The sequence below is a fragment of the Rhagoletis zephyria genome, unplaced genomic scaffold (genome assembly GCF_001687245.7).
Source record: "Rhagoletis zephyria isolate East Lansing unplaced genomic scaffold, Rhagoletis_zephyria_1.1 Rzeph_scaffold_00839, whole genome shotgun sequence".
NCBI lineage: Eukaryota > Metazoa > Arthropoda > Insecta > Diptera > Tephritidae > Rhagoletis > Rhagoletis zephyria.
Window position 1 is genome coordinate 60,290 of NW_016157923.1, and position 23,900 is coordinate 84,189.

The 23,900-nt window shown below is 35.9% G+C and overlaps 1 protein-coding gene across 3 annotated transcripts in view; it reads left to right on the top strand.

Moving 5' to 3' along the window:
* Positions 1-23,900, top strand: part of Ubc4 (ubiquitin conjugating enzyme 4) — a 118,167-nt gene that overhangs the window by 1,423 nt on the left and 92,844 nt on the right. The gene's annotated exons all lie outside the window — the stretch shown is intronic.

The window sequence follows — 23,900 nt, forward strand, 5'->3', positions numbered from 1 at the left end:
ACATTATGATGGAATTCATTTACTGAATAAAATGTGAGGAATAGGTAAATTAAATATGTTTTGCGTTGTTAAAAATGTATTGAAATTAATTTTTTAATAAAAACATGGGGTAATGGATATGTATATACACTTTTTACTGAATCAAAAAAAATTATTAAACATGATAATAAAAACTTGGCGCTTTTGTTTTGGAAAAATTGGCTTTTTCTGGTGGCCTGATGCCACACTGGCTCAGTTGTCGCAAAAGTACACATACATACACGCATTTTTACTTGAAAATAAGTGTGTAGTGGTTAATATGTATACGTTGCCAACTCCGTACAGCTCACTTCACCTCGCCTACCACGCTCGCGTGCTCGCAGTTTGCCCGCGACGTCGACTGCGTGCACCTCTGCTGTGCATCCGTAACCTACATAAACGCTGGTTGGTATGGGTAGTGCAGTGAAGACGACCTCAGTAACATCCGTGAAGCCTTTCCAGTCAGCTTTGGAAAAGTTGACATAAGTCCGGTGATCCACGGAAGCAAAGTCGGTAGGTTTATCATTCGAGATGACTATGCGCAGATGGTCTGATGCTAGGGTCAGCATTGGCCGCCATGTTACGCTGTTTATCAGACCATCGCTGACAATTGTTAGATCTGGCGAGCTGCAGCAGCTGCCCATAATCCTGGTGGGTGGGTCGTCGTTCATTGTGCAGAATGCCGAATCGTCTATCTGCTCAGCCAGATGTATTCCCCTACGATCATTTGACAGGCTGAAGTTACCAACTACCATGCGGTTTTCACCTCTGAGTAGCGCAATTATTTCAGGGTGATACCCTGCCGGGCAGCTGGTGACAGGGGGTATGTATACGTTAAATATTTCGAGCTCAACATCGCCTGACCGGATAGCAATACCCTGACATTCTAAGATGGTATCCCTGCGGTCGATGTCTGCTTCAATAAGACGATACTGCACGGTGAGGTGCGTGATGAACGCTAAACCTCCACCATTATCTCGCTCGCGATCTCGACGGTGCACGTTGTATCCGGCGCAATTCAACAGGGTTGAGTTGCCGTGCAGCTTCGTCTCTTGGACCGCAGCTATTAATATTAAATGCCTTCCCATAAATACAGTTATCTCCTCGATCTTGCTCTGGAGTCCGTTACAGTTAAACTGTAGCACCTTTGTGTGCCTTGGGAGACCGATTGTGATGTGTGGTGTTAAAGAGTTGTGTTGCCTGCCGGCCCCCTGCTGTACGTGCTGCAAAAGGGGGTGCTGCCTTGTGGTGGTGGTTGGCGGCGTCGCGGGGGAGGGATGCGACGGGGCAGCACCGCAGGGGCCCACATAGTCACTCGTCCAATCTCGCATGTTGCGGAGTCCTGAGCACGCCCTAAAGTGGCACCAGCCGAGGCAGGAGTTGCACTTGACTGATGTCACGTTACGGTATATTCTGGACTGACAAACAGAGCAGAATGTAGGAGGGACTAGGAGTTGCCGGCGGCGGTGTTTAGGTGCTATTGTGTTTGTTTGTGTGTCTATTGTTGTGTTGTGTTAGGGGTGTGGGTGTGTTGATTGTGTGCTGCCCAGGCGGGTGGTGGTTTGCCGTGGAGGCGGTCCGGTTAGCATAGCATGGGGCCACGAACGACGTGCTCCATTCCCGGTGCGTACGTAGGCCCGAGTAGTTACGGAGGTGACTCCACCCGTCACAGGCATTGCACCTGACCGAGGTGGAGTTTGTATGCAGTCGTCTCTGGCATACGCAGCAGGTGTAAATTACTGGGTTAGACTCTATGCCAGCCCTGAGCGGAAAGGTACGGAAAAGATTTAGCCCTAGAATCGAGCAACGTTTGATGGATTTCGCCGACCTAAACGGGGTTAGATCGCCGAAACAACAGCCCTTGGTCGGATAAAACCCGAGTCATTCCGGTACGTAGAACCGGCTGCCGTGGGAATGCTGTTCGACTGTTCGACTTGGTCGTCAATTTCTTCTACATTTTTCCCATCTGTAAAAAGACAATATTTTCTTTTACTTATTAAATGAAAAGTATGTTATTACAGAATTTACAAGGTATTAGAATAGTCCAACAAGTTTTTTGGCAAGAACTTGATCCACAAAACACACAAAACCCATTTCCACTCATCGTAAATCACAAAATGTGTACCTTGTTTATACCTACGCAAGAACCGCATTGGGAAAAATCCAATTTGACTTAACACCTATTTCTTTCAAGCGTTTATACCTGTGTCTTTACAGCGCATTCACTGAAACCGTATTCAAAAGTATAAATTTGTCTTTGTTTTATTTCGATATTTCTTTAATAATTGATTTGCGCGATTGACCGAAATGGAAGCGCACAACAATTCAAATTTATTTTAATAATAGTTCTAATTTAAAACGGGCGGTATAAAGAAAACCAGCCTATTTACACTTCGCGTCGAATGAGTGATGTGCTTATACCTGTTTTCTAACCGATTTCAGAAATAAAAAAACCGATTTGAAATCAAATTCGAGTCAACACACTTTTGAAATTAAGACCGTATTGAAATTTGGTTTATGCATCCGCTTTGAATCACAGCGAACTGTGTCAAAGCGCTTTATGTGTCGGTACCCAGCAAACACAGTCTTAAACGTTTGAGAAAAATGTATTTCTCAATTTGATATCCAATGTTTTTCTTAAATGATTCTCAAATTGAAAACGAGGTTCATATTTTACATTTGAAATTCATTTGAGGTTGATTTGAAGAAATATGGCAAGTGTCAAACGATATAAAAATGTGCAGTTAAATCCAAAAGTGTAAGAATAAAATTAAGATCAATTGAAAAAAAAACAATGAATAGAAAAACAATTTCCAAGAGAAAGCCCACAAATAGTGGATTTGATGTTTGAGCGGATTGAAGCAGTTGCAGCTCTTCAAGACGAATTTATTATAAATTACTTTATCTTAATTGTTTCTTTTGTTATATACATACATATGTACATCGCGAAGAAAAAATAAATATGAAATATACATTTCCTATAATAAATTCCATTTCCACATTTGAAGTACAATTGATAAATAACCTTTGAAATCGATTTGATAGTTAACCATATTCTCAAATGGAGATCAAACTCTCCTTTTTATTGAGAAAGCTGTAATTTTCAAATCAATATCAAATCATTTTGAAACGTTTGACATTTGAGAAAGGCTTTGATTTCAAATCATTCTCAAATGTATATCAAACCAAATTGTTTGCTGGGTAGATGTCTGAGATTTGGCAGAGGTACTCAACAGAACGCAAGGTATCCCCCATATGTTAATCTGACGCGCTTGAGTAAATCCCCGAATCCCCTCTTGGGCTCCCGTACTAATAGTTCACACAGCAATTTTGACTAATTTGTGCGATACTTTCTCCAATTATACTTACCATGTTGCGCTCAATAGTTATATCACTTAGGGCCAGTTTCTCAATGTCTGGTTAACCCTAACTACATAGTTATCGACGTTATCGACACCCTGTTCCCAAGGCAGTCGGATCTACGTAACCGGAACGACCCAGCAACCCTCCCCAAAAACTTTGGCTAATTTGTATATTGTTACAACAACAACAACAACACCCTGTTATATGCATGGAGTCGAAGACGTCAATAACGANTTGGCTAATTTGTATATTGTTACAACAACAACACCCTGTTATATGCATGGAGTCGAAGACGTCAATAACGAAGTTTAACCGGAGATTACTGTTAATCAGGCTTTGAGTAAATTGCCCTTCGCCGCCTGGGGAAAAGATTGTCGTATTTTAATTTCGGCAGGTTGTGGGAAATCCCGATTGAAGTTTGGAATGCAATTTCTCAAAAACGCGAAGATAGGTTTTCTCCAAAGTCTGAAAACGTTACTAGTTCACAAAATTCTTAAAATATTTACTTTTTAACGTTTATTTTTAATTTGTTTTGAGTTTATGAAGGGTTTTCTTTAGACTTCTATGGGTTTAACATAGGAGAGTATGCGAAGAGGGAAATTTTCAGAACCTTCTTTGAAGGCATCTCGAATACCCCGGCCGCCGCGAGCTTACATAAGGCTATAGTCAAGGGAACTATAGAAACGGAGCTTGAGCTTAAGATTGCGCCGACTCCGAATGGCGATTGTATTTTTATGAGAAGCTGTTTTTCATAGCACAAATACACTCGGAGGTTTGCCATAGCCTGCCGAGGGGCGACCACTGTTGAGAAAAAACCTTTTTTCTAAATTATTTTGCGATGTTGCTTTGACCAGGGCTTGAACCCAGGCGCTGCGGAGTGGAAGCGCGCACTGCTTACCCCTACACCACAGCGGCCGCTTTAATGCGCACCACGATCTTTGGCATTCAAGCCTGTCAAATGATCATAGGGGAACACACTTTGCTGAACAGATAGGCGAACAGACCTTCTGCCCATAGTCATCTCGATCGATAAACCTGCCGACTTTGCTTCCGCGGAACACCGGACCTATATCAATTTAACCAAAGCTGACTGGAAAGGCTTCGCGGAATTTACTGAAAGCGCCGTCTCTGCCCTCCCAGCACCAACCGACGCACTAAGGGGTATTTGAGCCAAAAAACCGGTCAAAATTATTTAGGGGCCTATATTATCTCAAAATACAATGTCTAATCAATATTTTGGATTTATCAATAAAAATACATAAAAAAACAGGAAAAAAAATTTTTTAAGTAAAATTTTTATTTTATTCGGAGTCAGTGCCATCCGATTCGCTGTTGTCATCCGATTCCTGTTAACATCCGAATCCTCTTCATCATCATCAATATCTTCAACAGTATTGTCGTCCGACCTATTTAAGTTCGTTGCAGCAATCAAAATGGTTTTTGCCTCGGCAGAAAATGGCAAGATTTTCTTTTTATTCTTTGGCCGACTCAAGAATCACTTTAAACTTATTGATTAATTCCAAGTTGAAAAAATCTCCTGGACGTATTCCCATCATTGCTATTTCCAAAGCCAGCTTTACGAAAATCAACAAGTATANCTCCTCGGACAATTGTCCAATTGGCAGAATTGCTCTTGCCATTACTTGCGCTCCGTGTATCAGAATTTTGTGGACTGTAGGCGACATTGGATGCCAGCCGTACAATTCCACATACAGTTTGGCAGTGTCTTGGGCATAATCGTCCAATTTTTGGTGATCAACCTCATGGCCACTTGAGAATACCTCAAGAATCACTTTAAACTTATTGATTAATTCCAAGTTGAAAAAATCTCCTGGACGTATTCCCATCATTGCTATTTCCAAAGCCAGCTTTACGAAAATCAACAAGTATACCCATTTCTTCTCTGAAAGATTTCTGTAATTTCTCTTTTGTTTCTTTAACAATCTTTTTCTCTTCCGGTGTACGGGCTTGCCACTTCTGGAGGGGTTGTTTGTATGCTAAATGCAGCAGTGTCTCAAAAAAGCGTATTCTGGCATCGAGTACTGAGAGCCCAAACTTTAACTCTTTTTTAGCGGCAACTTTCTCTAGTTTGTTAAAATCCTTTGATGTCTGGCCGCATATTTAACATCGCATAGTTGATGCAGTGCTCGTTGCGGAGTTGCAGACCTTTCCGTCTACCATTGTCACCAAAATATTGTGACTGATTTTTACTGATATTCACTGTCTACAGTTTCCTTTAGATTTTTAGCTTGATTTTCGATGTATTATAGAAGAAAAATTAAAAAAAAAAACAATTTTTTTTTTAAATTTTGCCTTTGACTAAAAAAAATCTGAAAAGGTTGGGGTAGGTCGGGGGGAGATTTTATTTTTAATTCAGATAGGCAAAGGTTCAAACTTTATTACCACATTTTAAATGTAAGGCGACAAAGCCCGACACATAAACAAAAAAACTATTGTTTTAAACTTTTGTTAAAAATACCACGTTTTTAAGAAGGAAATTTTCAACTTAAGTCTAAATACGGAACTTTGACGAGAAATTAACTGTAACATATTTTTATACAAAGTACATACCTTCAACATCCATATTCAATACGAATTTTTCTGGTAATTCACCATTCGAAGACATATTAACACAGAGAAATATGTAAAATGATCAAAAGCGCCGAGAACAAAGTCACGCGTTACACACAAAGGCTGGGTTCCGACTGATTATGTGGCCAGACGCAGTAAAACACGCGGGTTTGGGGNTTGGTAATTCACCATTCGAAGACATATTAACACAGAGGAATATGTAAAATGATCAAAAGCGCCGAGAACAAAGTCACGCGTTACACACAAAGGCTGGGTTCCGACTGATTATGTGGCCAGACGCAGTAAAACACGCGGGTTTGGGGGCTGGGGGTGGTGAACCGGTTATCGTACTTATTTAAACATGCATTGTTTGTGTCATTTTATGAATTTTAGAAAAACCACTTTTGACCGGTATTTTGCCTCAAATACCCCTTAGTGCGACGTTCACCTAGGCGAACGTAAGTACCGCAGGGTTGTCACTGTTGTTGCTGCTCGCTTCGTACCAGAAGGTTGCATAACGGACTACCATCCAAACTTTCCTGCTGAAACGGCTGTCCTAGCCGATAAGCGTGACAAACTTTGTCAGGCCGATCCCGGAAATTCACGTATCAGCCCAGTGGGAAAATGTAATGTAGTAATCGAAAAAGAAATCTTTATCAAGCCAGTTCTTAGATTCAAAAATGCATTTTTCCCCAGGCCGATGTCCTAGGAAAAGTGGGGCATTCACTTCTGTATTACCTAGTATGCATTTTTTTAAGCTCGAATTTATTGATTGTTAAATGTATATCTACGCATTTATTAAATTATGTACTCCATTTTGCATTACTTAGTAACCGAAAACAGTATTTATTATTTCTAATACATTCATTTTTTTCCTAGTAACCGAAACAGGTATGTATTCTATTTAATGTTCAAATTTATTTATTAAGAAATTTATGTTTACACGTACATTAAGTTATAGCAGACTTAAATTCAATGAATCTATTGATTTCTTTGCAGTTTCATAAAAAATGAGATACAAGCAAATTCAAAAATTAATTCATATAAGTACACTTTAAAATTAAATTATTTAATTATACCAGACTTAAATTCAATGCCTGCATTGATTTCCTAACAGTTTAACAAAAAATTAGATACTAGCTGATTAAAAAATTAATTCATATACGTACTCTTTGAAAATAAATTATTAATTATATCATACTCAAATTCAGTGCACGCATTGATTTCTTTACAGTTTCATATAAAAATAGATACAAGCAAATTAAAAAATTAATTCATATACAGTGAACCAGATATAAATATGGACGCGACATTTTTGCTATTTTTCTTTAGTTCATTTAATGTTTAATATTTTTTCAGGAAAGTATAACTGATCACTTAACAAAAACCTTATAAATCCAAATTTCCAACTTTGTGCAAAAATTACGAGAATTCGTAAAAACTAGCATCTTTAGAGATTACTTTGATATGCAGTTTTTTAGACCATTAAATTTTAGTAAGCAAGTAAAGTGTAAGTTCGAAGTAGTATCAAATTACCGTTGTTTTTTGGCAGTTTTTTTTTTGTTCCATATAAAGTATGTTCGACACATTTTTTTTTATGAAAACAAATTCCAAAAATCAACGATAAGTCTAGCTACATGATATTTCCACTAAAATTTAATGGCTTACAAAACTCTATATCAATATTTTTTTCCAAAGATGCTCATAATTTTTGCACAAAGTTTGAAATTTGGATTTATAGGGTTTTTGTTAAGTAATCAGGTATACTTTCATTAAAGAATATTTAACATTAATTAAACTAAAGAAAAAGAGACGTAATTTGCAAAAGTGTCGCGTCCCTATTTATATTTGGTTCACTGTAAGTATACTTTTAAATTAAACTGTCATTAAACTGTTATATATTAGACTTTAATTCAATGCCTGCATTGACTTCTTTGCAGTTTAGTAAAAAATAGTTACATACTATTAGAAAATGAAAAATTTAATTCCCCTACATTTTGAAAAATAATAAAAATACTCAATGCAGGTTTAATTTACGTCTTTCATCGTACTCATGATTGTGGTGTCGGATCTTGGCCTTTGTAATAGTCACCTTTATATCTTTGATGTACAGAGAATGCGTATATCCTTCCTCAATAAGGAATCTGAAATAACGTTGAAATAATTAATAATAAACTAATTTTTTTGTTTATTTTGTTATTGATTTTTTTGTTATAAAAAATTAGTCACCGTATAGTAAAGAATTGAAGTGTTCCAGAGATTTAAAGGACATTTTTCCTTTAATCCTCATATAGTTGAATAAAGACAGAACTTTCGGCGCAATGAGCTTTGGAAGGCCATTGTTCAAACCGTTATCACGCATAATCGAATAAATTGTTGATTTCTATAATGAAAATTAAAATTGTTATAAACTGTGCTTCTTTGACTACATTATCAAAAATATTTGGAGAATACACAGTGGCTCCAAGTCAAACTCGTACACAAACAAAAATAATTTTCATTTTGGTAATATTGATTGTTTATGTTAAATAAGGAAATGGCAAAATTCATCAATCTTCCATTCATTTCCGTGCAAAATTCTAACTGTTTTATTAGATTTTTTAGAAATTATTCAAGTATTATTAGTAGTTTAGAAATTATTCGAGAATGCAGTTTTGTAGCCCATTAAATTTTCTTCCATCTAATTTGTGACTGAATTAATTTTTTTTATGGGAGAAAGTGAAATTTTTACAGTTCAGCGGTAATTTGTAGGAACTTCAAACCAAAATTTAATGGGCTACAAAACTACAAACTAAATATTTTTTTCGAAAAAATCTGAAAAAAGTTATAAATTTTCATGAAAATGAATAGAAGATTTGATGAAATTTCCTATTTAACATAAAAAATTGTGTCAATATTAACAAAATGAAAATTGTTTTTGGGGTGTACGAGTATGACTTGGAGCCACTGAAAGCTTACATAAATATCCATATTTTCTACCATATTGCTTTCTATTTCGAACAGTTGGTCAATTGTGTTAATAGGAAAATTTAACGCCTTATTTCTTACACTCAACAGCACTTCAAGGTTAACATTGCTTTTGGCTTGTTCTGTGATTAACTTATCAATATATTGATTGCATCGCTGCACTTCACCTATAATAAGAAAACATAATTTGAAATTTCCGTAAAAATAAATAGTATAAATGTATGCAATTTAATGTATGTACATACTTGCAAGCGTTTTTAGCTTTTCTCTTAACGCAGATAGTTCGTTTTTAAGCTCGGCATGCTTTTGTGCCATCAACTGACATGACAAGCACTCTGAAGATAAACAATAAGATGTTGACATATTAAATATAGTCACTCACAAAGGTTAGTACGTGATTTGTTTACAATAGTCAAAATGATTTCATAATTAATATTTTTTTTAAAACTTTTTCGCAAAAATATATTTAGTTCTTTTTATAAAAAAGCCATAAAATCAAAGCTTTAAACTTTATACAAAATAAAGAATTTTTTTCGCTTTAACTTTTCATATGTATGGCTTTTGTTACTGAATTATTATTATGAAAATATATTCAACAGGACATTTTGTATATTGTAAAAAATCACTCCATACTAACTTTTGTGGGTGTCTGTACAAGTACTAGTGTTTAGTTATAACAATATGTTGAAGCCCATTTCTGTATTTTGCTTACAATTGAATTTTGGGAGCTACATGACGCCGCATCACTAATAATAACTGGCAAAATTTCATCATCACTAGCGCGTGGCAAATCAGCTGGAGCGCTAACGCTCTCTTCGCTGTTTCCTAATAGGGCTTTCGCACGAGGCGATTTTTCATGCAACTTTTGCGTTCAACGCAGGGTTGCACGAAAAAAAATGAATGGCTAAGAATATCAAAATATAAAAAAATATAAAAATATTCACCATAAAAAGGCGTTTGCATTGTTCAACTTTGCATTTTACTTTTGGTTGAACGTCCTTTCAACTAATCGCTTTCAACAAAGTTGGTCGCCAGCCAAAATGTAAGGTAAATGCACACAATTGCGGAGTAGTACGTTATTCCGTTGGATTCCCGTTTTTTTTTTATTTAAATAAGGAATAAGAACTAATAAGGTCAATTCTGACTGTACTTATGGATTATATTTATATAATATCAGGCAGTTTATAAGTTGTAGTTCGGAGAATTAACATCATGTAAGGAGATGTCCTAAGCGAAGTGTTAACGACTGTAGTGTATTTTCTTAAGGCTGTAAAAATTTAACGATAAGTATTTTTCTCACTATGACTATATTTAAGTATTCATTAAACATCTGTTAATTGTTTGGGTAACTGCCAAATTCATCCCGGTAGATTTAATTACCTTAAAAGTGATAATTCTGATTCACGGAATTATGTACATATTTCGTTTACAAGGTACATAATTCCGTGCCTAACACGGAACACTTTGCATTTATTCTTATTTTGATTAAATTCATGCAAAAACTATCTCACTAATTCATTTTGTCATTAAATTAATCCCTAAAGAAATTGTTGAGGTAATTCCGTACTATAGTTTTATTAACCTAAACGTTAATATTTTAATGGTAAATATCTGTGGTTCACTACATTCTAATGAATATTTGACATTATAGAATTTTTGTTATTTCTATTATTTACAGTAAAATGTTGAAAATGTATCAAAAATTTCTTTCATTATCATTATTTTGAGATCATATTGATAATTACAAAAAAAAAACTCGATGATATATAATAATTTAATTGATGTCACGGATTTATGTTCTTTCAATTGTACATGTTCTTTATTCCGTGCTATACCACGCATTTACGTTAAAGCTGTAAGAAGAGAAGGACGTATTTGCGGCGCAACATTTTACACTAGCATTTCATTGAATTCGGTTCAGAAATGATTAAAATGACTTAATTTTGTTAGTAAGTAATTTAAAATTTTTGTTCCACTCGCTGATTATTACATTAAACGAGTATAATTTTATTTTACATCAAAAATGGCAAAAAAAATCGCCACTCAAATTAAGATTTGGCCACAGCTCTGATAAATATCAATAATCAAAAATTTAGTATATGTATATAAGCTGCAAAATTATACAAAATACATGATCAGAAACTAAGCGCCATTTCCTCAAGTAGGTTTTAAAATTTATCAGCCCATTAGACACAAATTTTTAGAGGAGAAGGGTGTTACTCATGTGTTCATGGCTTATGATTAACATGCTTTCCTGATCCTTNAGCTCTGATAAATATCAATAATCAAAAATTTAGTATATGTATATAAGCTGCAAAATTATACAAAATACATGATCAGAAACTAAGCGCCATTTCCTCAAGTAGGTTTTAAAATTTATCAGCCCATTAGACACAAATTTTTAGAGGAGAAGGGTGTTACTCATGTGTTCATGGCTTATGATTAACATGCTTTCCTGATCCTTTTTCATATACAAATCTTTGCGTATTTTCATTTGATTGCTAATTTTTTTATTTGTCCCCTGTTAAAGTTTGAATTTTTGTAATTCAAATCCATTTTAGAATTAAAATTTATCATGCATTAAATAATGAATCAATTAATCACACTATTTCAATTGGTGAAAAACTAATTTTGCCCGATTTTCGGATATATTGCAGAGGAGGTCCTAAAGTGTTTGTAAACGCATTGGTTGTATCAAAAAAATCAATTAGTACTTTTTTATTGACAAAGAGTCAGACGTTTGTTAATGAACAATTTAGAAAGTTGCTAAAAAAACATGTTTGCAGGTTTTTAAAAATCTGCTGCAAAAAATATATGTGATAGAGTGAATATCAAAAATTTAACTGACAAATTTTTGAAGGGTGTCTCGTTATAGGGCCTGAGATATTAATTGTTTAGTAAAGCAGTGACTGATAAAAAAATTTAAAAAATAAAAAATTTAAATTCAAATTACATCAAAATACGTCAAGTGGGCCACTTAAAAACCTTTTCTTTCGGATAACCAAGATAGGTTCGTACTTTGGTAGAGGTCCAGGTAATATATGTTTCCCTATACTTTATTTTGCAATAATCCTCTTACTTTGCCAAAAATCGCGAATTTAAAATTAACATAATCATTTCTTTGATTGGCCATATCTCCTGAACGGGCAGAGATAACTTAATCATTTTGGTTTAAATTAAGCGGAAAACTATATCGTTTTAGCAAAAATTATTAAATTTGTTTGCTAGAGAAAACTCACTGAAGATTAACTACAGCTTCATACGCCACCCCCGTCGCACCATACCAAGCTCATACATTTGTGTGTGCATTATGGATGTTTCGAATGTCATGCTTGATCATTTGATACGAATGCGAATGTCGAATGCATATATTCGCAACATACTTGGTGTGCATAATCACGCGAGTGATGACGTAGCTGCGCAAACGGTTTCTTGCGATCTACATATGTACATATCGCTAGCGAGCCTAGGTAGTCGCGTATGCATAAAACTTGTACGTTCTCTTGTTCTTTTTTCTTTTGACGCTCGCTAAACAATGCCAGCTAACAAATTGCACAGGCTACCGTTGCCAGACGATTAGCTATTTTCCAAGGTCAACATTTGTAAAGCTTAGCTCTACTCTGGCTGGGCAATGAAAATTTAGTTCTTCGTAACGATCGAGTGGAGCCACAGGTGTCTGGAAAAAAAAGTGCGTACATAAAGTGTAGTAAGATCCTAATGTAAGTGTAGTAAGATCCTAATGTAAGATCAGTGGAAAATATAGTTGAATAAATTTAGCTGCATCAGCAAGCAACGTTTCTAGATAGCGTTCTTATTGGAAAAGGTATGTCTAATAATTTGCTTTGCAAAGAAAATTTGGGGTTTAGTGACTTACGAAACTTCGTTTCCATAGAATTTCGAAATCAGCGTGGATAGCTGAAAAGTCGGATTGTTCAAGGCTACAGCTTGGAAATATTGACCAAACCTCACCAAAATTGCGTTGCATGAAGCGTAAAACAACGGAAAATCCCATTCGGGCCATATCCGCCAAGAGCAGCAGCCACGGCTGCCCCAGAGGCCTCAAGTACAGTTCCGTTGCACAGCAAAACTCACCGATTTGCTCCATAGATTTCATGACCATATTAATGCAATCTTGTAGACGCTAAATGCAATGCTGGCGCGGTAGCTCAGAATTTTCATGGTTAACCATACAATTGCTAAAAATCCATCTAAAAGTTTATTTCATTCGGCTCAAGTATTTGCATCAGGTTTCATAAAAATTCTCTATTAGAGTTTCGCGGAAATATAAAGATATGGGCAAATCTAAAAAATAGGTACACTCTCCAAAAACAAATTTAATTTTAAAAATTTTGAGCACACCTATGTTTTATATATCATCTTATTCGTATTCTAATAAATCGATTTCTACAAGTGTAATTCATTTTAATCAAGCGCTTCAAAAGTTAGACGAGGTACAAACATGAAATAGAAAACAAAAGAATAACCTGGGTTCAAATTACGTTGTTGAAAATTGAACTCACTTAATTGGGACGTTCTAGATTCAATGGCATCCCCCCGTTTTACCAGTTTGGCTCTGGTTTTCGAGAAAACGGTATTTGAAAATTCGATTAAATTTTAACTATTTCATAAATAACTCCCTCAGTTTTGAAGTTATTTTACTAAAATTTTGCACATAACGGTTTTTTAATATTACCTTAATTATTCCTTAAAATTATCGAAATGGGTGCACTTAAACGTATAGCTCCAATACAACTGATTGCTCAGATATGTCTTTTTGCGCTATAACTCTAACTTCATATCTGAATAATAAATTGTATGCGTGCTAAATATTAAAGTGAACCTATACTAAATTTTTACCTGCTTAATTGGAGGAGTTATAACGCAAAACACGTCTCTGGACAATCAGTTGTATGGGAGCTAGATCTTAGAGTAAACCGATTTTGATGAGATAGTGAAGGAAATATTAAAATACAAGCGTGTGCAAAATTTTAGTAAAATATCTTCAAAACTGAGGGAGTTTTTTTTATAAAATAGTTCAAATCTAAGCAAAGTTTCAAGTACCGCTATCTCCAAAACTGGGGACGCCATTGAACTTAGAAGGCCCAATTAAGTAAGAGCAACTATCAGAACCTTTGTCGAAAAAAATTTTATTTGATACCACGCTATTCTGACTACAAGAAGGAGCATAATTAAAAATATTTAATCGGGGTTTTTACACACTTCTAGAGAACATTTTTTGAAGCATTTTACAGGTAAATGCGGCGTTATAGGGACTAGTATACTAGTAGTTATACAAATATTTAGATCGTTTCAACGTATTTTCCAAATGTGCCTTCAATTAAGATATTTTTGGAATAAAAATTACGCTCAAGATCGCAGAATATTTTATCTTTAAAAGTTGGTTTATTCTAAAAGCACACCTCTTGCTAAGGTATCAAATTATTTGTAATTGTTTTTAGAACACAATACATACTTAAAAAGTTCTTAAAATTAAATGCTTCAAAAACTATACGCGATAAACCAAAAATTTTGAAAATTGTGAAGTGTGGAGATACAGACCTTGACTTACTGCCATTTCGTTATTTCTTAATGCACACTTTTCTAACCTACTACATATGAAGTATACACATAAGTGCTAATTTCCCGTTAAATTTCAAATCAGAATATGGTATACTTCAAAAGTTATGACATAATTAGTTTTGCCCCTCTTAAAAATTACAAAAAATATTCACTTGTTTTCATTAGTTTTTTAAATTCAAACACCTATAACTCAAAAGTTATGCAGCAAATTTATCCAAATTTTTTTTTGAGGCTTCAAGTACACGTCGATGAATTATATCCAAAAGCAACCAGCTTGATATAGTTTCCAACAGTGAAAATAAAGCTAAATAACACCAAGGTTACCTGTTTTTTAGATTTGCTCATATACATAGCACTATTTAATCTCAGCTGTAAAAAGCCTGCAAAATGGATGCATGCAAATGATTTAAATGCTTTAACTCTAAAACAAAAAGAAAACTAGTATAAAATGCATAAATGAAATCGTCGCAATATAAAGTTATGTTAGGAATATGGTAGAGTTGAATATTAGTATGNTGTAATTGTTTTTAGAACACAATACATACTTAAAAAGTTCTTAAAATTAAATGCTTCAAAAACTATACGCGATAAACCAAAAATTTTGAAAATTGTGAAGTGTGGAGATACAGACCTTGACTTACTGCCATTTCGTTATTTCTTAATGCACACTTTTCTAACCTACTACATATGAAGTATACACATAAGTGCTAATTTCCCGTTAAATTTCAAATCAGAATATGGTATACTTCAAAAGTTATGACATAATTAGTTTTGCCCCTCTTAAAAATTACAAAAAATATTCACTTGTTTTCATTAGTTTTTTAAATTCAAACACCTATAACTCAAAAGTTATGCAGCAAATTTATCCAAATTTTTTTTTGAGGCTTCAAGTACACGTCGATGAATTATATCCAAAAGCAACCAGCTTGATATAGTTTCCAACAGTGAAAATAAAGCTAAATAACACCAAGGTTACCTGTTTTTTAGATTTGCTCATATACATAGCACTATTTAATCTCAGCTGTAAAAAGCCTGCAAAATGGATGCATGCAAATGATTTAAATGCTTTAACTCTAAAACAAAAAGAAAACTAGTATAAAATGCATAAATGAAATCGTCGCAATATAAAGTTATGTTAGGAATATGGTAGAGTTGAATATTAGTATGTAGATAATAAATTTCAGGATAAGTTTTCCACATTGCACCTACACATCACCGTTATAAGAAAGTGTTAATTATCGTAAGATTTAGTTTCCAAGGAGTTGCAATGATAATGTTCGTTTGCTCTTAAGTTTTCCTTTAAAACCATAGTACATATGCAGCCATCAGGTATTATTTTTTTTTGTTCTTATTATTTTAACTGGTAACTTGGTAACTTTACTTAAAAATTCATTAGCATGCTCAACGGATCAGAGGTGAACGCGCGTACATACATACATATGTATATATATGCACATAAAACTAGGGATCGAAAACCGAAGCGTTTAGTCGTAAGTAATCAAACGCATCGAACAAAATTTTCCTGTTTGACAGTCCGGAGCATACAACATTTTTCAATAATTTCTGCTCAGAAGATAATTTTCCCTCCGACCTGGAGAACATGCTCGCCAGCTGCTAGAATAGAACATGATCGACCGCACACATTTCTGCTACGTCGTCGTCGTTGGGCCCAACGTCGCTTCGATGGAGTAAACAAATGTAAGTAAATATAAACTTCTTTTGGCAATTTACGTATAAATTTCCTTTGAGGAGATATTGAAAAATGTTTGACTAAATTTAGTATACAAAAAAAAAAAAAGCTTTAAAGCGGAAAAATCATAATTACAAGTGAATGCACGTATTTGGCTGTGTAAGCAGCGAAATATCAGTAGGCAGAGTTCGAACCAATTCGATCAAAAGAGTGTGGCTATTAGCGTAACGTTGAGGCCAGTTTCCAGATTTTGTTTCCGGCATTTGAGCTAGGGAACCTTAGAACGAGTTGAACATATTTTTATAAAATTTATTTGTGTTCAATACACATATCGTCGGCTTAACGTGCAAAGGTGCTAAGTCCACTTTTTGCCAAAAATTAAATTCTGATGCAGTTCGGTAGATAATTTGAAAATACATACTATGTTAAAAAAAAACCTTGTCGACTCTTATTTTAAAGTGATCTAAGCAGCGGTGTGCAAAAGTGACATGTACACATATGACAAAACGCAAAACCCACTTGACAATAATTTTGTTCTAATGTGATTTCTACATATAGTGCTGTGTGTTGTTTTTTGTGCTCAAGCAAAATTCTTTGCTTATTTTAATTTATTTATTATTTAAAGGTAAAAAATATCAAATTCAATTTAATGAATATGAATTGGACTAAAATTTGCATATATTTAGACATTTCAATGGACACTGATAAAAACAACAACGAGTATTTCAGCGAATATGGTAATCAGGCAGATGATGGAGTTATGGGACTGGTGCCTTACGGCTTTAATAGCGATTCGGACGAGTCGCTAGACCTTCCTTTAAAATCACAAACGCGNACGTACCAGAATAGGAATGTTACTATGAGTAACGCTTTGCTCAATACATCTATTAAACATGGCGTAACAATTGAGCAAAAAATACTCGAAACGGGACACACACAAATGGAAGCTGACAGCGTCCATTCAGTTATCGAGCGTGCCATTAAACACCGAATTGTTAATGTACCAGCAGAGTATATTGAAATATGTCGCAATGCTCGAAAGAAACCGACACCTTATATGGTAGAGTATTTGGATCACAATTTTTTCAAATGTTTCAAGGGCATACCATATTTAAAAACAATTCGTCCTGGTCGCGGAAAAGGTGAATCAAAAGTCACCGATATTCGTGCAATAAAATACACGCCGCAATGTGAAATATTTTATAAATTGCGTTTTCCAGAGCCATGGAGCTATTTGCAACAAAGAGTGGACAGAAGTGTTGTGCCAACTGAATGGTGTAATTTGACTCAACTTCACCAAGAAAGAAGAAATTTAACAGCCAGCAAATACGCAGATTTACAATATATAAAAACTTCTTTGCCAAGAGACTACCACCAATATTATGACGACCTGCCACATGAGTGATATCTATTTATTTTTGTTTAATTTATAATTTACAAACAGCAATGAGGAAGACTATAGATTTATTAATTTTTGGGATACCCAAAACAAAAATTTTCCATTAATTACTTATGTTTTCCTTTAAACGACAGCAACGAAGTAAGACTGTATAATATTTTTTTGTGATAATAAAATNTGACACCAACGAAGTAAGACTATAATATTTTTTTGTGATAATAAAATACGCCGTTGACAAAAAATCTTTTACTGCAATACTTCGTTTTGTAAAATGTCCTAAGTCCAATACATAAAGTGAGTATAATTCCATAAAATGTGCTAAGTCCAAAACAAGCTTATTTGAGGGCGCTCATTCTATTTTTTTTAATTTGTATTTTTTTAACTTAAATGAAATATGAAAGTTGACAAAATTGCATTAAAAAAAATATATATATATATTTATATTAAATTATTATTCAGTTTTTTTTGTTCTATTCAACATTTCTAAAATGGCACTTAGAACCTTTTCACGTTAAGCCGACGATATATTAATATAAAATAGTGTCATATTGGATAGCATAGTAAGCTCCTAACTTGTTTTGGATTTGGTTTTGGTTTGAGTTTTTTTTTTTTGCAAACATTGAGCTCTTAAATAATTATTGTTTAAAAACCTAATATAGTTATGTTAAGGTTAGGTTTAGAAATAGTTATAATATATAATAAATTAGTAAAAATTTGATAATCGCCTGAATTGTAACTATGGATTTTTAATTTAATGTTGTAGATGACGAGATGTAGGGGTACATCTTGCTATATGACATAGGCATTTTATTGGGTTAATGGACATGAATTTGCAGCGCCATTAACAGGTTGGGTGGGTAACGACAGGGGAAAAGCTACCATCCTTTTTCCCCTCTTTTGAGCTATAGTCGTTGTGGATTCCCTATTTGCACTTCAATTGAACACTGTGGTGTGGATGTATGTTGCTTTTTTTTTGCTGCCTTAGGTTTAAATGTTTTCGCTGGCTTAGCTTCCTGTTATACAGATGTTCCTTGTTATGTTTTTCGGCATACATGTAAGTTTTATGTATAACTTCCGCTGCATAAGACTACGGCAAGCCCACTCCTATTTCCCTGCGCTAAGCTGAAGCATAGCTAGGTATGCCGACCCGCTGTAGTCCTTATACATCTACCCGTTTTCCGTTGTCTGGGCAGCAGTTTAGGAGGAAGTTTGTTACAGAAAATTATGGCGCCCAACGTGGGGCCAAGTCAAGTAGATTTTGAAGTAATACTACCGCCTGTACTTAGAATAATTGATATGAGATTTTTCTTACAAGAATTATATTCTACAATTTAATTTAGAAAATTAAATCTTCTGAATCTTCTTGTCAAAGCTCCAAGTTTTTTTTGTGAACTTTCCTTTGGTACTGGGGGAAGAGGTTGGATTTGCAGACTTTGGATTATTCCGGATTCTGACCACTTATTATCCCAAGGTACTATTATATTTTCATAAATTTCGCTTTAAGTCTGATATGGTAGAGAAGCTGGGTTTGCAGATAATTATGATTACTGATTACTGACCGCGGATTCTACATATGAGGCTGGAGTGTAAATTTTTCTCAATATTTCTTGTTGAGGACAAACTGAATTGAAGATTTTCTGGATTATTTCGGATTCTGCAATTTGTGTTAAATATTTAAACTTTCGATACTTTAATTCTTGCAACGAGGCGGATTTTTGGTAAACAGTTTAAGATTCCATACCCCTCGGTGAATTATTTTCCCATTTTACTTTCGGATTTTTTCAAGGCTTGGATTATTTCAGCGATTTACCAAAGTAAACTCGTAAATTTAAATTTTGCTTGCCAGCTATATTATTCCAGCGTAAGGGAATCGTACAATATCAGCTTATTATTACTTTTTTTGTCATTTGGAATAGAACCCTCCAGAGTAGTCATCTACAATTTGTTTCTTTGATTCTTTGACTTTGCTTAATTTCAACGAATATTCTCTTTAACGAAATTTTGTTGATAATGCCTGTGCAACGTAGCCCGGGAGGTGCTTCTGGCGGTATAGGAGCAGACACGGGGAATAACACTGTTTGTGTAATATGCAGAGAGGTTTTGGAACCTAGTGCAGATAGAGTAGAAACTACATGCAACCATTATTTTCACATAACGTGCATTCGCACTTGGTTAGAAAGCAATGAGACATGCCCCGTATGTAGGCAAGTCTGTAATGCCCCTGAATTGAAGATGGTGCCGATTGATAGTGAGAGGCAATCAACTAGTCACAGAACAGGTGCAGTACCACGCAATCGTCCGCATACCCGTCGATACGCACAGAGTAATCTTCAGATGCGAGCTACAGTTGCTCCAGTAGCAACAATAGAGCAGATACAAGGGCGCAATGCTCCCCAACCGGAACGGGGTACAGATGTCGTTTCCGAGCAGAGAATACAGTACATGATATCTCAGTCTTTGAATGACTTTAGAAGCGAAATTACTAACGTTATTTCTAATGATATACAAAATATGTTTCAGAATATAAATATAGAAAGGAATAAGTCCCTAACCCCTAATCAATTTCGTCGTGAAGAGCCACCCGCTTGGCCACGCGAGGCTCCGTTTGATGAACGCCAGTCGAATCGCGCTTCCCTTTATGAAGGGCGACAAAACCCAGTAGCAGCAGGTAGACTTTCGGTTGCTAATAAAAAGCTGTCAAATCTGATCCGCAACTGGCAAATTAGATTCAATGGTTCAAATGACACTTTGACCGTCGATCAGTTCTACAGAGTAAATACTTTAACTTCACTTCACTTGAATGGTAGCTTCGAAATTGTGTGCCATCATGTCCATTCGCTTTTTGATAGACGCGCTTTGCAATGGTTTTGGAGATACAGACAACAGAAAGATAACCTAGAATGGTTTGAGCTATGCGATGCGATGCGTCGTCAGTTTAAAGACTTCTCCAGTGATTCGGAGATTAGAGATGATATTAGGAGAAGACGCTAAAAACCGAATGCACTTTTTGATGATTTCCTCGATGGAGTAATGGAAAAGTGCGATAGACTGCGATTCCAAATGGGAGAAAATGAGCTCGTCGATATACATATGCGTAACTTAAAACCCGATTTACGCCTTGAGCTGCTACATGTAGACATTAGGGACATTGCAGGTTTACGAAAAGAAGCACGTAAGCATGAGAAATTCTTTCACGATATCCCTTCATCATCTCCGCGTGCTACTCCATTGCGTCGCCAAGTGTATGAAGTTTCGCATGACATCAAAGAGGATGATGGAATTAACGCTATTCAGAGCAATGAAACATTTGGTGATGTTGATGCGATCGATGCTAGTAAACTAAAATGCTGGAACTGTGAAGAGCGGGGACACAGCGCTACCACGACTGCCTAAAAGCACGGAGAATATTTTGCTACGGTTGTGGGGCAGCAGATACATATAACCCTACATGTGTTAAATGTTCAGCTATGTCGGAAAACTCCAAAAAGGACGTTCGTCGAACGTCGGACGGACGTCCAGCATTAAAAACCCAGAATTAGAACGACAGCTTTAAAACCCGACTGCAGAAACAATTTACCTGAATTACCTCACAATTCAATTGACACTGGCATTAGGAAAACAGATTCAATTCCTAATATGGGATCATATCCACATCACAGACCGTTTCACATTCGTTTGGCAAAATATCAACGAGCAAGAGCTCGTATATTTGCTGCGGCTATTTTTAATTCAAGTAGATCGCGGTCAAGCAAAAGGATTCAGGCATATTGGCAGCAAAGAAAGTCGCTGAAGAAGCACATTATTTCATCAATTGTTTATACCGGTACTGACATTCGCCCATACGCAAAATTAATGGTCTTTGACAAAATCTACCTTGCTCTTCTCGATAGCAGGGTTAGCTAAATCTCTGTTAGGAAATACTGATCGTAGATTAAAAAAATTTTTAGGCAGTGTGAGAATGGCGGATGGGAAAAAGCAGAATGTTGCTGGCTCAATAGTGATACGTATAACGTTTACTAGTCAGGAGAAGGACATTGAATTTCTATTAGTTCCCGCGGTTGCCAATGATGTGATATGTGTCATGGATTTCTGGCGAGCGTTTGGCTTACAAGTGTCGATGGTGCCAACGTTCAATAAACTTTCAGAGGAAGGAGAAGAGTACGATGTTTTGCCACTCACATCTATGCAACAACAACAACTTGAAATGGAGAAAGCTGCTTTCCCGTCGTTTGAAAAGGATGGACTTGGTACTACTACCTTAATTGAAAACCATATCAACACAGTACCGCTTCTCAGGTAAAGCGAAGGTATTATCCTATTTCTCCAGCAATGGAGAAAATACTTTGCGCAGAGATAGATAGGATACTGGAGCTTGGTGTTATTGAAGAGGTTAAAAGTTCACCGTGGTCGTCGCCGGTTGTCCTCATTGTCAAACCCGGAAAAGCAAGATTTTGTCTCGATTCGCGCAGTAACGCGAGGTAACGGTTAAAGACGCTTATCCTATCCCGAACATAGATGGTTTACTTTCCCGACTACCACCTGTTCGCTGCATTTCAAAGATAGACTTGAAGGATGCATTTTGGCAGATTAATTTGTCCAAAGAATCTCGTCCAAAAACAGCATTTACCATACCCAATCGACCATTGTACCAATCTACGCGAATGCCATTCGGCTTGTGGAATGCGCCGCAAACAATGTGCCGATTGATGGATAAAGTAATTCCGTATCACCTCAAAACACAACAAAAACCTGCTGGTCGTATCCCAGTCGTTTGAAGAGCATATCACTCATTTGTTGGAGGTAGCAGCGCAACTCAGAAATGCAGGACTTACAATTAATGTCACGAAAAGTTGTTTCGGCTTGTGCAAACTAAAGTATCTAGGTTTCCTGGGAATGGTTCACTAGCCATAGATTCGGATAAAGTGAAAGCTATAACTGAATACCCAGTTCCGAAAACTGTCCGCCATCTTCGTCAATATTTAGGCATGACCGGATGGTACAGACGGTTTATCGCTGACTATGCCAGTCTAACATTCCCGTTGACAGAACTTTTTACGAAGAAAAAAACCTTTTCCTGGAATACAGTTGCTCAAAATGCTTTTCAATCCACTAAAGAAAAACTAACTACAGCTCCTCCGCTAGTTCACCCGAATCACTCAAAGCCATTTATCGTGCAGTGTGATGCAAGTCAGTGCGGTGTCGGTGGTCTCTTGGCTCAAGCTGATGGCTTTCATGTCCCATAAACTGAATAAATCTCAAAGAAACTACACCTTTACCGAACTTGAGTGCCTAGCAGTTGTACTGGCAATTAAGAAATTTAGGTCTTATATATGGCTAATGCGCCAAAAAGATTTGAGCGGCAGGCTGGCGCGTTGGGCTTTGAAATTGCAAGGTTTCATTTTTACAATAGAACATAGCAATGGCAGCGATAACAAAGTTGCGGATGCATTATCTCGAGTTTAAGAGGGCGAGGATGCCGATATTGCAGAGATGGAATTAGAAGTGTTACCTGAAGTGGATTTAGAATCCGAGTTTTTCGAATCTTAAGAATATAAGGAGTTGAGGGAAAAATTTGCAAAGTCTGGAATGCCGGATTACAAAATAATAGACCAGTTCATTTATCATCGTACTTCATTTGAAAATGAGGAAACCACAGTTTTGTAAGTTTAGAAATTGCTTATCCCTATGGAATTACGTCAAAGCGTAATGTATGCGGCTCATAACACGCCTGCGTCAGCACATGGTGGTGTTGCCAAAACTCTTCAACGCATACGCAGGCATTTATATTGGCCAGGTCTGGTGACAGATATTCGTAACTATGTCCTCTCGTGTGATTTATGTAAGACATCAAAAACGCCCTATTATGTCCTTCATCCGCCCATGGGACAAATCCCGAAATCTGATCGACCATTTCAGCGCCTATATGTTGATTTAATTGGACCGTTTCCAAGGTCGAAAAGGGGTAACATTGGTGTTTTCATCATTTTAGACCTTTTTTCGAAATTTACATTTTTGAAGCCGCTTAGGAAATTTACGTCAAATTTAATGATTTATTTTCTTAAGACCAACACTTTTGATTGCTTCGGCGTGCCTGAAACAATCGTATCCGGCAACGGCAGCTAATTTGTCTGTAAAGAGTTCGGTAGGTTTTTAGCCAAATACGGCGTTAGTCATGTACGCACCGCAGTTTACTCCCCACAAGCCAACGCCTAAAGAACTTGGGACAGCTACATTAGCAGTATCAATAGTTCCTTAAGAAACAGCTTACACCTTTCAGTAGGAAAATNCGAACGCGTTAATCTATCAATTAAC